Source organism: Neofelis nebulosa, chromosome 1, assembly GCF_028018385.1.
Source record: "Neofelis nebulosa isolate mNeoNeb1 chromosome 1, mNeoNeb1.pri, whole genome shotgun sequence".
NCBI classification, from domain to species: Eukaryota; Metazoa; Chordata; class Mammalia; order Carnivora; family Felidae; genus Neofelis; species Neofelis nebulosa.
In genome coordinates this window covers 21493784-21514800 of record NC_080782.1, presented here as the reverse complement: position 1 = coordinate 21514800, position 21017 = coordinate 21493784, and the positions used below count along the sequence as shown (strand labels likewise).

At 33.6% G+C, this 21017-nt stretch overlaps 1 long non-coding RNA gene across 1 annotated transcript in view; it reads right to left on the bottom strand.

The window, feature by feature from the left end:
* Window positions 1-21017, bottom strand: part of LOC131504269 (uncharacterized) — a 114260-nt gene that overhangs the window by 33802 nt on the left and 59441 nt on the right. The window contains exon 2 of the long non-coding RNA XR_009257894.1: window positions 15825-15897. This is a non-coding gene — a long non-coding RNA (uncharacterized LOC131504269). The remainder of the gene's footprint in view (window positions 1-15824; window positions 15898-21017) is intronic.

Genomic DNA, 21017 nt, shown 5'->3' with positions numbered 1-21017 from the left:
CCATTTGCAACAATGTGGATGGAACTAGAAAGTATTATGCTGAGAGAAATATGTCAGTCAGAGAAAGATATATATCATATGACTTCACTCATATGTGGAATTTAAGAAATAAAACATGAACATAGGAGAAAGTTGGGAAAAACAAGATTAAAACAGAGAAGAAAACAAACCATAAGAGACTCTTAAATAAAGAGAACAAACTGAGGGTTGCTGGAGGGGTATTGGGTGGGGGGATGGGCTAAATGGCTGATGGGCATCAAGGAGGGCACTTGCCAGGATGACTACTGGGTGATGTATGTAAGTGATGAATCACTAAATTCTACTCCTAAAACCATTATTACACTATATGTTAACTCAAATTCTACTCCTAAAATCATTATTACACTATATGTTAACACACTTGGATTTAATTAAAAAATATATTAAATAATATTTTTCAAAATATGAAAGTAAATACAAAGAAAAATAAGAGTTTTGATTAAAAGTGAATTGTGAAAGACAATGGGAGAGAATAAAAAAAAGTTAATAGAAAACAAACCATATAAATATAATATATGTCAGGATATATACTGAAGGATATGTATACAAATTAAAATCAGCAAAGGCAAAAGGTCCTTGGGGCTTAGGGAGAAATCAGTCATCGGAATTCAGTTGTCCTTGCCCTATGGAGTCATGCATATAGCACTTAATTCAGCAATGACACAGCACTGGTAATCAGGGATGCTCACCTGAGGCATAGTGGCTAGGGTTTTTGTTGGGGTTAGTCATGTGGGCATGGGGCTCCCACATGACTGAAATCAACTACTCCGAGTACAGATCTCTCCTGTCCAGATGTCTGATAGAGCACAGCGCAAGACCACAAGTGAACAAAACCAAACATTCATCAATATCATCATTATTGCAAGTTGTCTGGCATAGCCAAATGGCCTAAACACATAGGTATACAGACACACTTCAAAGATTCTTATCAGGAAGAATGTTCCAAAGTTTATAGAGTATCTCTCAGAAGGGTGAAGAGTATGTTTTTGTTTGTTTCAGTTTGTTTTGTTTTTTTTTTTTTTTGGATGTGAAGTATTTGTGCATCCCAAGCTTCCACTGAATTAACTGCAAATATATATCTATAGATACGCATATATATCACTATATATCTATACACATACATAATATGTGACTACACATGACCATATATAACTATATGTAGTAGCTATACTCTATAGTATACAGTATTTAGCAGAGTACGGATACTATATATAGTGGTATTTTATTATATGTACATTGTTTTATATATTTAGGTGGCTGTTTATGGAAATAAAACATAACATTACTATAAAACAAAAATCAAAATAACTGTCATTCAATTATATATAGGTTTTAAATTCATTATAAGGAAAACAAAGGTGCCTTTTTTGTATTATATAATTTTTAAAAACAAGAAAATTAGTACTAATATTATGCAGCCATAAAAAAGAATGAGGTCTTACCATTTGCAACAACATGGATAGATGGAGGGTATTATGCTAAGTGAAATAAGTCAGTCAGAGAAAGGCAAATACCATACGATTTCACTCATATGAAGAATCTAAAACTAAAAAAAAATGAATAAATAAACAATTTGCAGAATCAGACCTAAACATACAGAGAACAAACTGATGGTTGCCAGAGAGGAAGGAGTGAGGTGTGGGCAAAATGGGATATATAGACACCCAGTTATGGAATTAATAAGTCCTGGGAATAAAAGGCACACCATAGGGAATATGGCCAAAAATATTGTAATAGCATTGTATGGTGACACACAGTATTTACATTGTGGTGAGCATAACATATAGAGAAGACGAATCATTATGTTGTATGTCTGAAACTAATGCAAATTTGTGTTACCTATATTGAAATAAAAAAATACATATAAAAACAAAAAAAACAAGTAATATCAAAACTAAATAGGGGCGCCTGGGTGGCGCAGTCGGTTAAGCGTCCGACTTCAGCCAGGTCACGATCTCGCGGTCCGTGAGTTCGAGCCCCGCGTCAGGCTCTGGGCCGATGGCTCGGAGCCTGGAGCCTGTTTCCGATTCTGTGTCTTCCTCTCTCTCTGCCCCTCCCCCGTTCATGCTCTGTCTCTCTCTGTCCCAAAAATAAATAAAAAATGTTGAAAAAAAAAAAAATTTAAAAAAAAACAAAAAAACAAAAAAACAAAAAAAAAAAAACTAAATACAGTGTGGTACCCTGGGTTGGGTCCCATGACTGAAAGAGAACACTAATAGAAAACCTGATGAAATCCAAATAAAACCCACAATTCAGTTATTAGTAATGTAACAATGTTGTTTTGACAAATGGACTATGATAATGTGAGACAGTAACGATGGAAACTTGATGAAGACTATGAGGGAATTTTCTGTAATTTCTTTTTTTTAATTTTTTTTTACATTTATTTTTGAGAAACAGTGAGACAAAGCATGAGCGGGGGAGGCGCAGAGAGAGAAGGAGACACAGAACTGAAGCAGGCTCCAGGCTCTGAGCACGCGGTCAGCACAGAGCCCGATGTGGGGCTCCAATCCACGAACTGTGAGATCATGACCTGAGCCAAAGTCGGACACTCAACCGATTTAGCCACTCAGGCGCCCCAAGTAATTTTTTTGTAACTTTCCTGTTAAATCTAAAATTATTCCAAAATTTAAAAAAAGACAATTAGCACTAATAAAAATTTAAAAGTTATGTATTTTTAAAATATGCAGATAAAAAAAGGATAATCTGATAACCTAACCCTAACCCCTAACCCTTATCTTTTTAAAGATAAGAATAATCACCAAACAACTACCAAAAAAAACAAAATAATGAAAATTTACTTCTCTATATATATTTTTAAATTGTAAAAAATGGTTAAATTTCTAGAAAAATATGTCTGTATAGTCAAAAAAAAATCTCAAAACAAGCTCATTTACAATGACGGAGAATTTTTCGTAGAACTAACTAACCCTCAGATGGGCCCAAGTTTAGATGCTTTCTCCCTGGTAAATTCAAAGAAACCTTTAAAGATATGACAATTCCACTTTCAACAATAGCCAAATTATGGAAAAGAGCCTAAACATCCATCAACTGATGAATGGATAAAGAAATTGTGGTTTATATACACAATGGAATACTACATGGCAATGAGAAAGAACGAAATATGGCCTTTTGTAGCAACATGGATGGAACTGGAGAGTGTTATGCTAAGTGAAATAAGTCATACAGAGAAAGACAGATACCATATATTTTCACTCTTATGTGGATCCTGAGAAACAACAGAAGTCCATGGGGGAGGGGAAGAAAAAGAAAAGAAGTTAGAGAGGGAGGGAGCCAAAGCATAAGAGACTCTTAAAAACTGAAAACAAAATGAGGGTTGATGGGGGTTGGGAGGAAGGGTAGGGTGGGTGATGGGTATTGAGGAGGGCACCTTTTGGGATGAGCACTGGGTGTTGTATGGAATCCAATTTGACAATAAATTTCATATTAAAAAAATAAAAATAAAAATATGACAATTCTTATACTGTATTAGTTGTTCCAAAACAGAAAAAGAAGGAAAACTTTTTTTTTTAATTTTTTTTATTTTTTTTTAAACGTTTATTTATTTTTGAGACAGAGAGAGACAGAGCATGAACGGGGGAGGGTCACAGAGAGAGGGAGACACAGAATCTGAAACAGGCTCCAGGCTCTGAGCTGTCAGCACAGACCCCGACGCGGGGCTCGAACTCACAGACTGCGAGATCATGACCTGAGCCGAAGTCGGATGCCTAACCGACCAAGCCACCCAGGCACCCCAAAGAAGGAAAACTTTAAAACTAGTTTGAATTACATAACATTTTTATTAAACCCTAACAAAGATTACCCCACTGAAATACTGCATACCGACCTCAACTATTGATACAAATGCAAAATTCTTAATCTATTAGCAAACAGAATTTAGCAGACTGGTCAAACATGACCAAACTAGTTTGTACCAGAAATGTAAAAAAAGTTCCATGATGGAAAATAAATAATAATCACTCATCATATTAATAAACCTAATGAAAACCATATTTTCTTCACAAATGATGAAAAAGCATTTGACAAAATTCAACACGTGTGCCAGATAAAGATTCGCAAATCAACAGGAACCATCTTAATGAGATGATACACATCTCAGCCCGAAAGTCAACATCACACACAACAGAGAAACAATAAAACACCTGAGACACATCCTCTAAAGCCAAAACCAAAACAATAGTAGGAACTAACTACTGTGCTGGTTATTTATCAGCAATTAGAAATATCAGTTTAGAAATTAGAAATGTAACAATTGGGAAGAACAGGGAAACTGTGGCTAATCACCACTGATACAATTGTATAATGGAATGATTTTCAGAATCAAGTGAAATTACTATAAATAAGAGAATATAAGCAAGTAGTCAAGTATAAAATGAATTTATGGAACACTGCTCCCATTTTCTGTGTGTGTCAGATAAAAGATTCTACTTATTTATAATCATATGTATATACGTTAGCATATATATGTGTACATACATGTCAGGTAAAATATGTAATACAAGAAAAGTTCCATTTCACTATTAATATTCAAAAAGAATTCCATTAAAATGATATTTAATTAGAGTGGTGTTTTAAGCCGTGTTTTAGCACTATGCCCCATTTTCTTGACTTATGAATCTAATTAAAAAGTCAAGATTACTTGAGTTACTGATGCAATTTGGTTGTGGTGTCTGTCTCTGGGTGAGCAATCGTCACTCTAAGAATGTTTTCTAAGTTCTCACCCTCTCTCTTCCCACCCCCTCTTGTGACACATCTGCCTCAGAAATAGCAAAAAGGAACAAAGCTTGAATTTGAAAAACAGCAGGAAGAGAGGCTCATTTGTTGTTGTACAAAGATTTATGTCAAGCAAACAAAAAGGATGCTAACCTCCTCTGGTGGACAGTAACGCCCCCATCTAAATGTTACCATGGTTGGTCTTACACTTTGAAAACTCTCACAGTCAGAATATTCACCACAGAATGGCAATCTGACAACTGGGTGTGTTTCATGCCATTTATCTATAGAAAAGGCTAAAAATTGCCCCAAGCAGCCTCTGATAAACAGTACCTCTTCCTGCTAATATTTCCATTATCTGGTCTATTGTTCGACGAAAATATTTTTCCAAGAGATCAATACTATTTGTATTTTTTTTGTATTTAGAAAGTTCTACAAAAATTAAAATATAATTCATGTAGTGATTATGCAGAAATAATCCATGTAGCCTATCAGTCATCTTAATTTAAAAGTAGTGGCAGTTTCATTCTTAGAGCTTTGGACAGAGCATATGACAATGACACTTGAAACTGTGAAGAATGCAGCCATGTCTTCTGAATCCCGGAAGCAGGACTCTTGGTAACTTTTGTCAATGTATGTAATAAATCAACATTATTATCAATGTGATTCAATATTAAAATAAGTTACAGCATAGAGGATAAAATCATCAATTTTGAATCCAAGCTGCCTGGGTTTGAATCCTGAATACTCAACATATGACTGTGTGACCCCAGGCAAATTTACTTCACTTTCTTCACTCAGTTCCTCTGTCTGTGGAATGGGGATAATAGTAGTTAACTCTCCACAACAATGGATGTGAGAATTCAAGGATATAAATACGCTTCTGATTGCTTCAGATTTATCACCTAATCAGTGCTCTTAAGTGTCAGGTGTTTTTATTACCAGAATTAGTGTTACTATTATCCTCTTATCGGATGTAGTACATAATAAATTGATTAGCCACAGAGCACTAGAAAACAATAACGTTGCTTGGTTCTTTTAAGTTCAGTTTTGTCCATTTCTTGACATTAAACTAACACTTCAAAGCAGTCAATAAATTTTAAATTCTACAATTCCTCAAATAACCATCCTAATTGCCCTTCTAATTTGCCAGTCATAAGCTATTCCAATCCTCCATACACTTGGTTTAAAAAACAAAAGGCATCGTAGCTATCAACTTCAAGGTCAAAGTAGAAGACTGAGCACATTTGAATATATACCTACTTACTGCTCAAAGTACTTTAACATGGTTGGTGTATATTGAAAAAATACTTCAAAATACATTCCCAAATACAAAAGTAACAGAGAGAAATCTCCAGAACAAAATGAAGACAAAATCTGTAACACTGAATGTAGGAGAAATAAAATTACAAAATGGATGCTTGTGCAGACCTCAAAGCAGACATTAGAAGCTGTGGTTTGAAAGCCACTGTTAGATAGGAGCTAGGGCCAATGCCTCAGAGTTCTATTGAGAGCCCACTCTGGGCTCCCTGTTGCAAATCAAGGAAGGATTATGCACAATAGGAACCAAACTAACTCTTTCAACCTTAGCCATGTTTGCAGGGGGGAAAATGTCATCTATTCCTCACCATGCTGATCTAATGTAATAATTGATTCAAGGCAGGAGAATATTTTAAGATCAGGACAAATTAGCACATACACACACACACACACACACACACACACACACACACACACAGAGGCTAAATATAAGCCACTGCTCCAAGGGATGTGCCAGTCACCTCCCAGGAAAGGTAATATCCAGGAAAGATAAACTTAGCCAAAAACACGGACACACACACGCACAGGGAGAAAGTTGAAAAAAACATAAAAAGCAGTCACTCCCAAGAATGTAAGAATTCATACCTACTGTATGAAAGATTAAAGGGCAGTCTTAAAATAACTCAATTTAAATATATTTAATATTTAAAAGAATAATATCCTTCATATTACCCACCGAACACAAATAAGGTATTATTAATAAAAGCCACATGTTTAAAATAATCAAGATAATATATATCACAATGATACTAATAATGGTTAAAGTATACTGAATGCTTAACACATTCCTCTTTTTCTAAGGCCTTTATATGCTATCTTTCATTTAATTGGTACAAAGCCATTGTTACTAGTCACATATTTACAAATGATGAAATGGAATCAAAAATTATATATGGCAAATATAACTGGGAGTGTTTGAGAACATATTTAAATGCAAAATTTTTAAAATTCATTTTACATCAATCATCTACAAGAATTAAGAGCAAAAAACGCCGTATTCTGTGAAGCTGCTTTTGTAGTAAGCCAACTTGGTAAAATTCAAGTGATCTGTCTTGATGCTGGAGGACTGTAGAGAACAGTCACCATGTCCCTTACCCTTCCTGCACATCCATGTTTCAGCTGAGTGTCTGACATAAATTGGGATTGGCTCTCACTGTGGGGAAAAACGTCCTTTCAGACCAACTCTTTAGAGAAAATTCATGAGCTCTGGAAGATGATTCTGTGATATATACATACACATACATACATACATACATACATATACATACACACAGAGATATAGTGTTTATTAATTTAACATTTCAAGAAATACATGCAGAATGATTCAGGCTGTAAATATCAGTATACATATTCCAGTGGCAAAGAAGAATCTGGATTTTAAATAAATGTATTCATTTTTTTCTTTTGTAGCTTTTCTATTTTATTTTTATTTCTAATTTTTTAAACATTTATTATTGACAGACAGAGAGAGACAGAACATGAGCATGGGAGGGGCAGAGAGAGGAAGACACACAGAATATGAAGCAGGCTCCTGGCTCTGAGCTGTTAGCACAGAGCCTGATGCAGGGCTCAAACTCAAAAGCCACGAGATCAAGACCCGAGCTGAAGTCGGATGCTTAACTGACTCAGACACCTAGGCACCCTTGTAGCTTTTTTATTTTAAAGTAAGGTGACAGCTTTCACCATTCATGATGCAGATGTACTTCAGGAGAGACCATAAGCAATCTTATCAACTGCATTACTCTGGAATGACACAATACACCTCAAGATTCCTAGCAGAAGACATTCTTTTTCATTTACTGCAAATAATATATTAAAGCCATTTTTGTCATTTCCACAAATAATCAATGTTATTTTAGATAAATATAAAACTGTAATTTCTGATCTATTCATTTCTTTTCACCTCACCTACATTTACAGTAAATCATGTACTAGTTTCAAAAAGGACCAGATGAAGTTTGTTTACAGCAGTTACTCCCCAAATGTTGATTCTTTATTTCCCCCTCTTTGACACTCTCATTTTAGGGTCCCGGTGTCCCCTTACCACTTCCCTACCCTCTCAACCTTTTTTTCCATTTCCCTTCCCCCATTATTTCCTCACAAAATACTGCTTTAGCCGACAGTGTGCATACACTTTCCTTTCCAAGGCGTGTTATTCATTATGTTAAGGTGGAAACTAATTCATGGTCACATATTAACGGTTATTGGATAGCTGGTCAGCCCTTCTTTCAATTAATGTGTGAATCTAACAGGCATTTCCTAGGTGTCTTTTTCAACTGTACACCTTAGCCAACAACCCTTTCAGTTTGAGGCAGGAGTTATTTGAGCCATGAAACATGTGAAAAATAATGTTTAAATGCTATGGCTAGATAATGAGCCAGCTACTTTGGGGAAACCACCAAACACACCCAAGCCAGCTTTTTTTTTTTTTTTTCATCTAAATAGTAGTTGGCTCCTCCATTAGAGAAAAATTCAAGTGATAGAGCTCACCTTTTCCCGTGGCCCAGTACATGGTGATGGCCAGAACAGCCCCACACAATGCAATGAAAATAGGTGTGTGCTACCTATGTATATAGGTAACAAGTTGATTTTTTAATAACCCACTCTGCTAATTCTGAATTCAGAACCATAACTTCTACTGGAGTTAGGACACTATCCTTCTCCAATCTAAGCCATTTATTTTCACTATCTTGTAATTGCTTGCCTATTTCTCTATAAACTCTGCGAAGGAAAGCTGACTTTTTACCCTGTCTGCCATGACACCAGGCACATGATTTGCAGTGCACGTGTTAGTTAGTACTATGGATGGAGAGGGGTCGCTTTAAGATCTCTCTCTCTACATTTTCCCTGCTCACGTAAACCCAGTATTCATTACGAGTTTAAGTAGTCTAGAGTGTTTAAAAATCATTCACAGTTTGAGTCTGGAAACAGGCCCATTCCTACCACCTTCTTTGTTTTATTTGAAAATTTAGAACTTGTCAAAATTGCAAAGTCAGCTGGAAGTAAATGTCCCTGAACTAATGCTACTGTATCAGCATGTACACAACAGTCATGAACGGGTTTGTTTGGACTACGATATCCTTAAACCAGACATTAGTCCTTAAAGTCACATTTTCATGGTGATAAACCAAATTTTCTGTAACATCCCATTCAGAATCATCTGTATGTTCACAGAGGTGTAATGATCAAGTCCTCAGACAACAGAAGCTATACGTCCAGTTACAACAAAATCAGGGATTTGCTTAGCTTTATAGAACAGTTAGAATCAGGAAGCCACTGCTTCTGTTAACACAGAAAATCCTCATTCCGGTGAAAAGTAACATTGGGTAGAGAATATATTTGAAATAGAGAAAATTCCCTGAGGTAACATGGCAGGTGAACTACAGGAATAATGAGCTTTGAGCAGGAAAACTTAGGCTCATTTGTAAGAAATAAATGACCAAAAAAAATATTATGAATTAGAAAAGCATAATCTGAAACAGCAGCTAGATATTTAAATTATTAAATACCATTTTAAATAGGGGTGATTTAAAAATATATGCATGAAGTCTGATGAATTCAGCTTTGACGTATGTAAATACAAGATGAATTAAAATGTGCTTTGAAAAAAAGAACAAATCATGTTGATTTAAAATATTGACTGTAAAAAATAAAAATAAATAAAAACTAACAAACTGATTACACGGTCACCTGGGTGGCTCATTTGGTTGAGCGTCTGACTTTGGCTCACATCATGATTTCATGGTTCGTGAGTTTGAGCCCCACATCGGGCTCATTGATGTCAGCACAGAGCCTGCTTTGGATCCTCTGTCCCCATCTCTCTCTGCCCCTCACCTGCTCATTCCTTCTCTCTCTCTCTCTCTCTCTAATAAACATTAAAAAGCTAAAAAAAAATAAAAAGTGATTTTATATTGTTTGTCTCATGGTATTACATGTATTACATGATATAAAACTTCATATGAAGTGCAAGGTTGGAAATATTTAAAATAACAAAAAATCCTATGGTGAATAGATAAAACATGCAAACATATTTGGATAATGCATATAGATTTATTCTGTTTTTCACAGGTAAGAAACACCTAATCTGGACACAATAAACTGTCTTCGAATGTATCATATAAAAAATACTGAGAAGTTTTATTCAAGAAAATATAACACCAAAGACTTTATCAACTTAAAAAAAAAACAGCATAGGTCTTGTAATATTAGAACAAATGGAATATCACTAAAGAAAAAAAAAGAAAGAATTTACAAATAAAAATTGAATTTGTGCCACACAGAAAAATATATTCTTAAATCAAAATGCATATTATAAACAATTTTTATAAAGATAGGTCGTCTGTAATATGGGTGCTTAAAATGGGATTTTCCAACAAAAAGACCTCAAAGACACTATAGACCCTTTGAACTTCTTACGAATATTTTCCTATTCTTCCTCTCAATTTTTTTTCTCTCTTAGAATATAGTTGAATTGAAAGGAAAAATAGGCTCAACAAAAACTTGGAGCTATTATCCCAAGACTATTTACTTTCCAATTTTTATCATTTTACCTTTCACTGGATAATTCAACACACTTTGTTGATAAAAGAACAGAGATCAACAGAATTTGAAATGAATTAAAGATATGTTTATTTTAAATCTTGATATTTTGCATTATAATTATGAGTTGAATCAAAATCTCATCCAGATATGAAGTTTTAAAAAAGTGATGGGAAATAATTCTGTGACCTTGGTGACCTAATTTGCCTTCAACTAATTAATTCATTCCTTGTTGTAAAATTTTAAATATCAATTATCAAGAAGAGAAGGTTTTGAAGTGTATTTGGCAAAATTCCAAATATAAGACAAAGAAGCCATTTGAGAACTGTTGGCTTTTGCCTTGTTTGAATAAAACATTTAAATCCTAAGCCAACCATAAATAGCAAAAATAGGCAAATGTCCAAATATTAGAATTTGTTATGCACTTTTTAAAGGCTTCTACCACTTACTCTACATTCTTTCACAGGTCATTATATTCATTATCTCATATAACCTTCAAAAACACTTGATATAGTAGTTACCTATTTTTTTTTTTTATTTTTACAAACAAGGTAACCAATACTCAGAGGAGTAAAGCCTTACCCAGGTGGATAGCACTGTATTTGACTCTTATATTGAATTCACTTGACACTTCAAAATGAAAGATAACTTGGAATATTAAAAAGTTAATAAAGATTAAAATGATCTCAATTTTCTTTATAGATCTTTAAAACATTAAGTGGATTTCTTCTGTTTTGCAACTTCTCTTCTAAAGTACAATGAACATCATTATTTCAGATTTATGCTTTTCATGGAGAAATTGGACTTCAATCGATAATCATCCATCTGATTTAAGGACGATCTATCAAAATCATCCATCTGATTTAAGGAAGATCTATCATTTAAAATGTAGACAAATACATGAATCATTCCAGGAGATCTGTTATTTGTTAACTTTTTTGAGCAGCTGAGTTCAAATGTGTTTGGAAACAAAACTCAGAAGAAAAATATACTAATATTATATTTGCTCTTTCAGTACTAGTTTTAGATAAAGTAGAAAATAATTTTTAATTGTGGGTTTTGTTATATCCCCTGATATTTTAATATTTGCTAGAACTTTAATGTCAATAAATACAAATAAAATCATGCAATTATAGCTAATTTTAATATTGATTCATAAAATATTAGATGAAATAGATACTAAATCTGTGTTGCTAGGGGCACCTGGGTGGCTAAGTCAGTTAAGTGTCTGACTTCTGCTCAGGTCATGATCTCATGATTCATGAGTTCAAGCCTCACATCGGGCTCTGCGTTGACAGCGAGGAGCCTGCTTGTGATCATCTGTCTCCCTCTCTCTTTGTTCCTCCACCTCCTCTCTCTCTCAAAAATAAATAAACAAAAAAATATCTTTTACCAATAAGACAACAACTTATTCTAGGTTCTTAAGAGTCCTTATTTTAGAATTTTTCCTCTTGAAATAAAAAAAAAATGTAGAATGGGAGTAAAAGTGTCTTATTTCTTCCGAACAAAAATTTTATACATTGATTTGTATAGGATTCAGACTTAATAAAAACATTTTGTATTTGTATACATGTATATTATCTCCATGCTACCATTTTAGACTGATTTTTTTCATTTGTAACTTCCCATGGTGATATAGTCCTAGATGCATTAAGACTCTATTACAGAATTTAGTAGTCACTACCTGCATTCTAAAATTGTATGATTATTCACAACTCTTTATGTGTTTGCTATTTGTTTGGTAAATTTTGGGCAATTCGTTACCTAAAGGGATGCATTTAGTTTTGCTAAGTCAAAGAATTCTGTTAATTAAATACCTTACACTAAAAAAATTATATTTGTATAGCTGCCTTTGACTTTTCTGAAAGAAATGGGCAATGTTAGAATGGCAAATGGAAAAATTAAGTCAAAATGCAGAATGATGGATTATAGCTTAGATGCTTGACTTATCTTGCTGTTATTACAACCATTCAATTAGAGTACTTGCCTCTTTGATCTAAGTACAATGCCAAATTCAGCCTTTCAAAATATGAAGGGTTGAGACCCACTTCTGTAATTAAAAATTTTCTTGAGGTTTTGCTTTTCACTTGTATTGTTCTCTGTGAGCGGATTTGGATTTTTAATTAGATTATAGTAAAGCCAAAAAATATGGCAACTATGTTTAGTGAAACGATTTCTGGACTCTGTTCCTCAGTGTTAATTGTAGCACTATATTTCTCTAGGTCTCTCAGTACTTCTGGACAACCATCTTTAAAGCTTTGATGTACTCACTTCTGAAGTCTGGCACCTAGACTTTCCTACAACCGCCCTTGAACTCCGGGAATCATTTGTTCACAAGAACAGAGGTTCCGAAGTACCTGAGAGTCTAGTCCACATTCTCAGTCTCCAACGACTGACTACTGCTGGAGCAGAAAAGCCCAGCTCTCTTGTCTGGAGTTGGGCCAAATTCTGAGGATAAATTACACCACAGTGTTCTGCTGCTGCATGACCACACTGAAACTGGGACCTTGCCTAAAGTCACATGTGTCATTCGTATCTTTCTCTCTTGACCTGTTTCTCCCACTATCCTATATGTTGTTCTTTTTCTTTTTCTTTTTCTTTTTGGAAGCAAATTCTTTACAAACCCGTTGCACAAGAATCATCATCTAAGTTTTTTCTGGGGAACCCAACTTACAACAATAATAATAAGTTTTTACTTTATTTCTTCCAAAGGTCAAGCACATTAATATGGATTGAGTGATAAATATGCACTATAACTTCTAGTATGGAGACTACATTAGTGTTATTAGGTCAGGCTGAGGGTGACAGCAAACATAAAATAACAGTGAATTAAAAAAGATCAAAGTTTCTCTCTCACATATGTATGGGCAGCTTGGGGTCAGCATGAATTTTTCTTGAACGCCAGGGACCAATTCTCCCTCTATTTTCTATCTTGTTTGAAAGACTTAGACATTTCAGTTAAATGTGTTGATTGTGTTTTACAAACTTCCAGAAGGTACATTAGAATGGAGAAAGAATTCCTTTCAGTTTAAAGGCACTTTTCAATAGTTTAGAAGACCACCTTGGGACTGAGATTATCATAAGGACAAACCTAGTGGCAAAGAAGGATGAGAAATGTACTTTACTTTGGGTGGTCATATGCCTAGTAAATTTTAACAGGGTGCTTTAAATGGAAATAATGGGACAATGAATATTAGGGAAGAAAGAAAAAAACGGACTTCATCTTTTTTCTTAAGTATCGAATTTACCATACAGGAATGTTTTAGACATTACAAAAATGTCAATTAAAAGTATTTCAAAGACTTCTTTATAACCAGTTAACTGCACTTTTGTTATTTTAGTTGAAGAAAGAAGCCAAAAATATAAAAGTACAATAAATTTGAGGCAAATCTAAAAGGCATAAAAGTCTGTGAAATGGCTGCAGGTGACTTTTAAAGCTACTCAGTGTATTCTGGCATCCAACTCATTATCCCAAAAGTCTGCTTGAATGCAAGACTTCCTCTCCAGTAAAGATTCATTCTTGTTATATGACTCTAAAGAACTGTTTCAGCTCCTTAAATAGGCAGAAATGCTGGTCTCCTTTGTGTTGTGATTTTGCAGAAAGATTCACATGAATAAATATTTTGAAACCATCAACTCAGGTATCTAACATTCAGCAAGTCTGTTCAGAAATATGTTTACTGAGAAAATTACCATTTTACATACAAAAAGACTCTGTATCTAGAAAAAAATATTTCATTGGGATGACAAATGTTCAGTTTCAGTCTGACCTCCAAGAGTCTCAGAAACCCTAACACTAATTCTTTCATTAGGTTTGCAGAGAAATTTACCTAATTAATGCAGTCTATTTAATAAAAATATGGTTTAAAATAAGTTTCACTTGGCTTTTTAAGAGCTTTAAACTCCATGAAGACAAGGGTTATGGGATCTTTTATATTCACATTTTATCACCAGGACTTAAAATAGTGCCTTGCCTGAAGTAGAAATGTGATGTTTGTTGACTTAAGTATTAATACAGAAATGTGTTAATGGATAAGGAGTACACACTAGTATTTTAGATTATTCAGCGATCCAAAGTAAGAGAAGGAGTATCTCATTACACTAGCTAGGGAATTCCAGTGGTGAGAAATCCAAACTGTGAGCTTAGGTTTACTTCCTCTGCAAATGTTAAATCATTTTCTTTTTGACCCAAATAGTAAAGGAAACTTGAAAATTAGAACATACATCTTCTTGTTTGTCTTTGTTTATTTATTTTGAGAGAGAGAGAGAGAGAAGGAGAGGGAGGGGCAGAGAGAGAGGGAGAGAGAATCCCAAGCAATGCAAAGTCCTCACTATCAGTGCAAAGTCCAAAACAAGGCTTGATCTCAGGAACCATGAGATCATGACCTGATCCAAAATCAAGAATCAGATGCTTAACTGACTGAGCCACCAAGGCACCCTGAGAGCATGTATTTTCTAAAATCCATGATACTCATGCTTAGTGTCTGTTATCTGTGTGCCACTCCAAATTATAAAAAACATGGAGATTGACACCATAACTGTATTAATGTATTCATAGTGTTATAGACATTTTCATGACACAATGGAGGGTTTAGCAACTATTTTTTTTTGATGAATAAATAAAAGTTAAATTAATGAAAGGCATAAGAAAGCTAAAAGAACTGGAAGGTTTACTGAGAGTATAAAGAAATACATGTTCAGTCATTAGAGATTACACTCTCGAAAGTATTCTAGATTCAGAATATAGACGTTACTTCAGCTTCCTGGTGAGACTCAACTTGAGTCTTCCAGGCAACACTCCCAGATCTACAAATAGTATACGTAGTCAGATTTCAGAGGTAGAATGGTAAAGGGCACTGAATGGTCTGTGGATTAAGTCCCATGATAGAGTTAGAATCCAATCAAGATTTATCTGGAGAGAGAAGATTCAAATAAGCTATGACTGGAAAATGAAAAACAGAATTGAATACAGCCAGTAAGAGTCCAAACCACTGGGAGAAAAGACCTAGAAGAAGGGCCCTCCAATGTATACAGCATGAAATACAATCACTCAAACTCTGCAATATCTTCACATATGTTTGCATACCTCCAAAATGTGTTACGTTTGTAGTGTTGTCTGTAGTTTCTAAGAGATGGCAGTATGCGCTTGTCCATGCTTATAAATAGCAAGATTGGGAGGGGGGGTCTCTCACCTTTATCACTGAACCCAGTATTCACTCTTCAACAAGCTCTCTGATCTTATTCTCTGATAGAATGCCAATGTTGCTTTAGAGAAAGATAAAAAATAATCAGCCTTTCATTAGGGATACTAACTAAAAAAAAAAAAAAAAAAAAAAAAAAGGATTCAAGTTGGGAATTTATAAATTCCCAGTAGAAATATGGATGCAAAAGTCTGTTCGTGCGTAAAAAAAATCAGCCATGGCTTTACAGTATTGTTATATATCTAATGGTTGTCCTTTGTGTGAAATAAGTACAATACGAATAATTCAAATGTACTAATTATGTAGTAATCACCCATTATGTGCCTGGACCACTTACTTGCTTTCAATATAGGCAGACCTTCACTTATCAGGTGCCGGTTATTTGACCTAATTAGTATGCTTATGCATATTTAGCTTGTTCTTTTGTTTACCTAAAAGATAAGTAAAACATTTATAGGATGACTATAAATTTAAAAAAATAATGAATCTAACATATGTTGCTTTTTAAATACTTGGAGAATCATGAAACATATATTTTCTAGTAGTTTTAGAGTGATCTTAAATTTTCAGTTGAACAATAGAAGATGGATTAGAATTCTTTGAAAACAATCTCGTTTTATTGTAACCAGTGCAAGAAAAAGAGAAAATAAAATAATCCAGGCCATTAGTCTTGTCCTTAATTTTTGTAATTTGGCAAGAGCCAATTATGACTGTATTATTTGACAATATTTTATTATCACAAATAATTTGGAAAGCAAATTACCAAATATGAGAAAATTGTGCAATTGTTGCTATTTTCATTAAAACCTGTGATATACTATTCTGACAATTCAATATCAAGGAAAGTAACTTTTACCTCCACAATTATTTTGTTCAGAGGTTTTCACCATATTGAAGGAAGTATAGCCAACTACTATATCCACAATATATGGTTTGCTTCAATGATGTTACGGCTCTTTAATGAACATAATTTGAATTGATTTTAAGTATGAATTTCAAAGATACTCTTATATTTGGATTATTTTTTATAGAAGACAAAATAACCTAAGATGAATACAAATGTGATCAGAGATGTATAATGGCCACTCAATCATAGTCACCCATGGTGAGAAGAAATTTCATGGAGTGAGAATCAAAAGGCATTGCTTGTCTTCCCCTTAAAATGAAAATCTACTGGCCAGAATGAGAATGGGTTGCTCACAGGCATGCCTTAATTCACTGAATAATGACTATGCTTTTATGGCAGAAATTCAAGTCAGATGAGGGCCTGAAAGAGTACTCAGTGGGAAGTAACCGTACTTCCCTGGAGATGATGAACTTTGGAACTGAGGTAAGTTGAGGAAAAATGGAAATCAGGCATCCTACTGTATCTGTAGCAAGCATTCACACTGATAATGTAATAGATATTGATGCCTGCCCACAGAGATGAATGGTGAAAGAAGAAAAGAGACATTTTTCAGCTCTTCTTGATTCCATATTATTCTTCTCATGAGTACTGCTTGAAAGCTAATGAAATGATTCAAGAACACCATTACCTCTGGAATGTATCTAATTGGATAAATTGCAGCAGGTCATGGTCCCCGCTGATGGACAGGTAGGTACAGTTATGTCATATGTTTGTTTAAGGAAGCCTTAAAATGTTCAGTGAATTTTGTTATTTTTGAAAGACTATGATAATAATGCTTTTATCCTTATTTCTTTAGACATGTATTGGTATTTCAAGCACTATATCCAAAACCTATCATATTCTATTATCAGTGAAAAACTATAAAGTAACACCTACCTTAAAATAAGGAAAGAAAATAAAGCCTTTGTATTCTCTATAATGTTTATCTGGTGGAGTTGTTCTTCAGAAAACAAAACTTTAATAACCTAATTTTGGTTTAGTTTCTACAGAATAATTTTCTTTATGCTATCTACTGGTAAGTATATTACACCACCGTATGAAAAAAATAACTGGACAGGTGCTCTATGTTATTTTAATATCTAACAAAAATTATACTTGTGGTTAAATTTTTAATGTCAAAATATAAGGGTTTTCCAATACAAATCCAGTCAAAATATATGATGTGATGGAAGAAAATGGGCAATTTCTATAATAATAATAGGAAAAATATTCTAGATTTTCATGATCTTACTCCTGTTGAATTCTACATCATTTTCTATAAGGTCAAATTCTATGTCATTTTCTGATTGATTTGCAAGATATCTTATCATTTTGGATTTGGTACTGTTAAAGTAACTATAAAAAAGAGGGTGAATGATGATTTTACTTCAATTTCAAATAGGACACAATTGTTTTCACTTCTCAACATTATAACTGTAAAATATTATATTATGTATAGTATTTATACTATGAATATGATATTCTACAATTATTTTAAATCAAAATTTAGTAATCTGAAACTTGTGAAAGTGATTTCATGTTTTGATATTAGTGAAAAAGTGAATTATTCTATATATGGACAGTATCCTATTTAAATGAAACACAAGTATATATGTGCAATTAACATGCATGGATGTTCAGAAACCTCTGACAGAATTCATGCTTGTGTGTGTACAAACACACACACAGATAAGAAAGGTAGCAATATGCCAAATCTCACAAATAATGCCTTCTAATCAAATTACATTATAACCATATTACTGATATAAATTATATATTTGGTATTTTATTTTATTTTACACTAGTAAGTTGTTTAGAATAGGACTAAAGTTTTAGCTCTGAGAGAATTAAACAAAAGGAAATTGACCTGTGAGTCATTCAATCTTATGAGAAGAGTGCTGGATTGTCTTGTTCAAGTTACTTTTACCTGGGGAACAAGTGGACCCAAAGCCAGAATATCCCCGACAGCCAGGAGGCTACAGAGATACCTGATAAAGGGAAGATATAAATTTTTCCCCACTGCACACCTATAGTATTGATGGTGATTGTCATTCATTGGGAATGTGGGGGACTAAGAAAGTTCTATCTCCATCTGGGAGCATTTTATTCTATCTTCTGCTACATGTAGCTCAATACATACAAATATGCTTCCATATCCTCTTTCATAATGGATGCCTACTTATATTTTAATTATATTGGATGCCATTTTTCCATCAATACTATAACAGACCCACCTTGAAGGTGACTTTGATGTATATTTTATGATCTGGAATTATGATTAACATAATCCATATAAAGTTTATCAACCATAATATTCTTAAAATATATTCCATAGAAAAGAAATAAAATAAAAACACAGATTATTTTCTGTTACTTCTGTTCTATATTTTGCCAAAGGACTGATAAATATTCCATATATATATATATATATATATATATATATATATATAAATTGATGAGTAAGTTAGCATATAAGAAAAGGAAAATTCAGTGTTCCAAACAACTAATAAAAGAGTTTGTTATTTTTATCAATAAAATGCAATGTATAGGTATTTTTAAATTTCTAGAAATCCCAAATGATATACTAAAAAACCTAAAGTTTTCCAGAATGGAGTTTCCTCAAAAAACTAAAAATAGAACTACCCTACAACTCAGCAATTGTACTACTAAGTATTTATACAAGGGATACAAGTATGCTGTTTTGAAGGGACACATGCACTCCCATGTTTATAGCAGCACTATCAACAATAGCCAAAGTATGGAAAGAGCCCAAATGTCCATCGATGAACACACACACACAATGGACGATTTCTCGGCACACACAATGGAGGATTACTCAGCACTCAAAAAGAATGAAATCTTGCCATTTGCAACCACGTGAATGGAACTAGAGGGTATTATGCTAAGTGAAATTAGGCAGTCATTGAAAGACAAAAATCATATGACTTCACTCATATGAGGACTTCCAGAGACAAAACAGATGAACATAAGGGAAGGGAAACAAAAATAATATAAAAACAGGGAGGGGGACAAAATATAAGAAACTCATAAATATGGAGAACAAACTGAGGGTTACTGGAGGGGTTGTGGGAGGGGGGATGGGCTGAATGGATAAGGGGCGTTCAGGAATCTACTCCCAAAATCATTGTTGCAGTATATGCTAACTAATTTGCATGCAAATTTAAAAAAATTAAAAGTTAACCAAAAAAACCCTAAAGTTTTCTAGCTTTATAAATACAAAAAAAGAAAATGTGTCTTTTCCTCAGCTTGATTATGTGCTCTTGTACAGGGTTACAATAATTGAATCTAATTCTGGCATTGTAACAACAAGAGTCAACTTAACAGGCTATTTATTTATTTTTATTTTATAAACCTTTGTAAACATTTACTCAGTTCAAACTTTTCAATGAACTAGATTAATAATCTATTACCAATAATAACATTTATATGAAAGTATAAATCACCTACGTTGCCAATAAAATAATGTAAGCAAATATAACAGGTATGCAGTTGTTCTAATAGACGGTATGTCTTTGGATATGAGTTTATATAATACTATAATTAAAATACATGATAAATACCTGATAAATACATAATAAAATACAGATATAAAAATACATTAATTGCCATTCCAGGAGCATTTCCTATGCATATTCTAAGACCAGTAGTGCAAAGGAGCATTACCACAAGGCCTGTCCTTAGGCTTTATTTAAAAACAAAATAGTAAAAACAAAAAAAAATTAAAATAATTTCATAATAAACTCACATTCTATGACAAGTTTTCAATATATTCCTACAAATTCTGTCTTTTAGGCTCACAACTTAGCTTTGACTCTATGATATATCATAGAATCGTCTCTCTGTAGAGGCCTAACACACTTTAGTATTCCTTAATTTCTTATAGTAGCATAGATTATAATTGTGCTTAAACATGTACAGTATGCAGCTAAATTCCATCAACCTAGGGTCACAAAGATCGCAACCTCAATTTTATTGTGATTGTTTTACCAATCCTTTCCTTGACCCTATCCTTGTACCTATAACTGAATAATTGTGGTTGATCTGAATAAACAAAATAGACTTAAACTAATCTTCCTTTTCCCATGGTTAAAAAACCACAAAGAGACATCAAATGTCATTGTCTACACTATGCTTTCTGAGGAAAGAAAGCATTTAATTCAACTAGAACACTATATCCAGAGATTCTGATTAAGATTTTATTACACTTTAAAATGACGAGAGTCAGCTTTTAAGGAAATTTCTTTTATTCTGCAGATTGTCCAAGCCCTTATTTACAT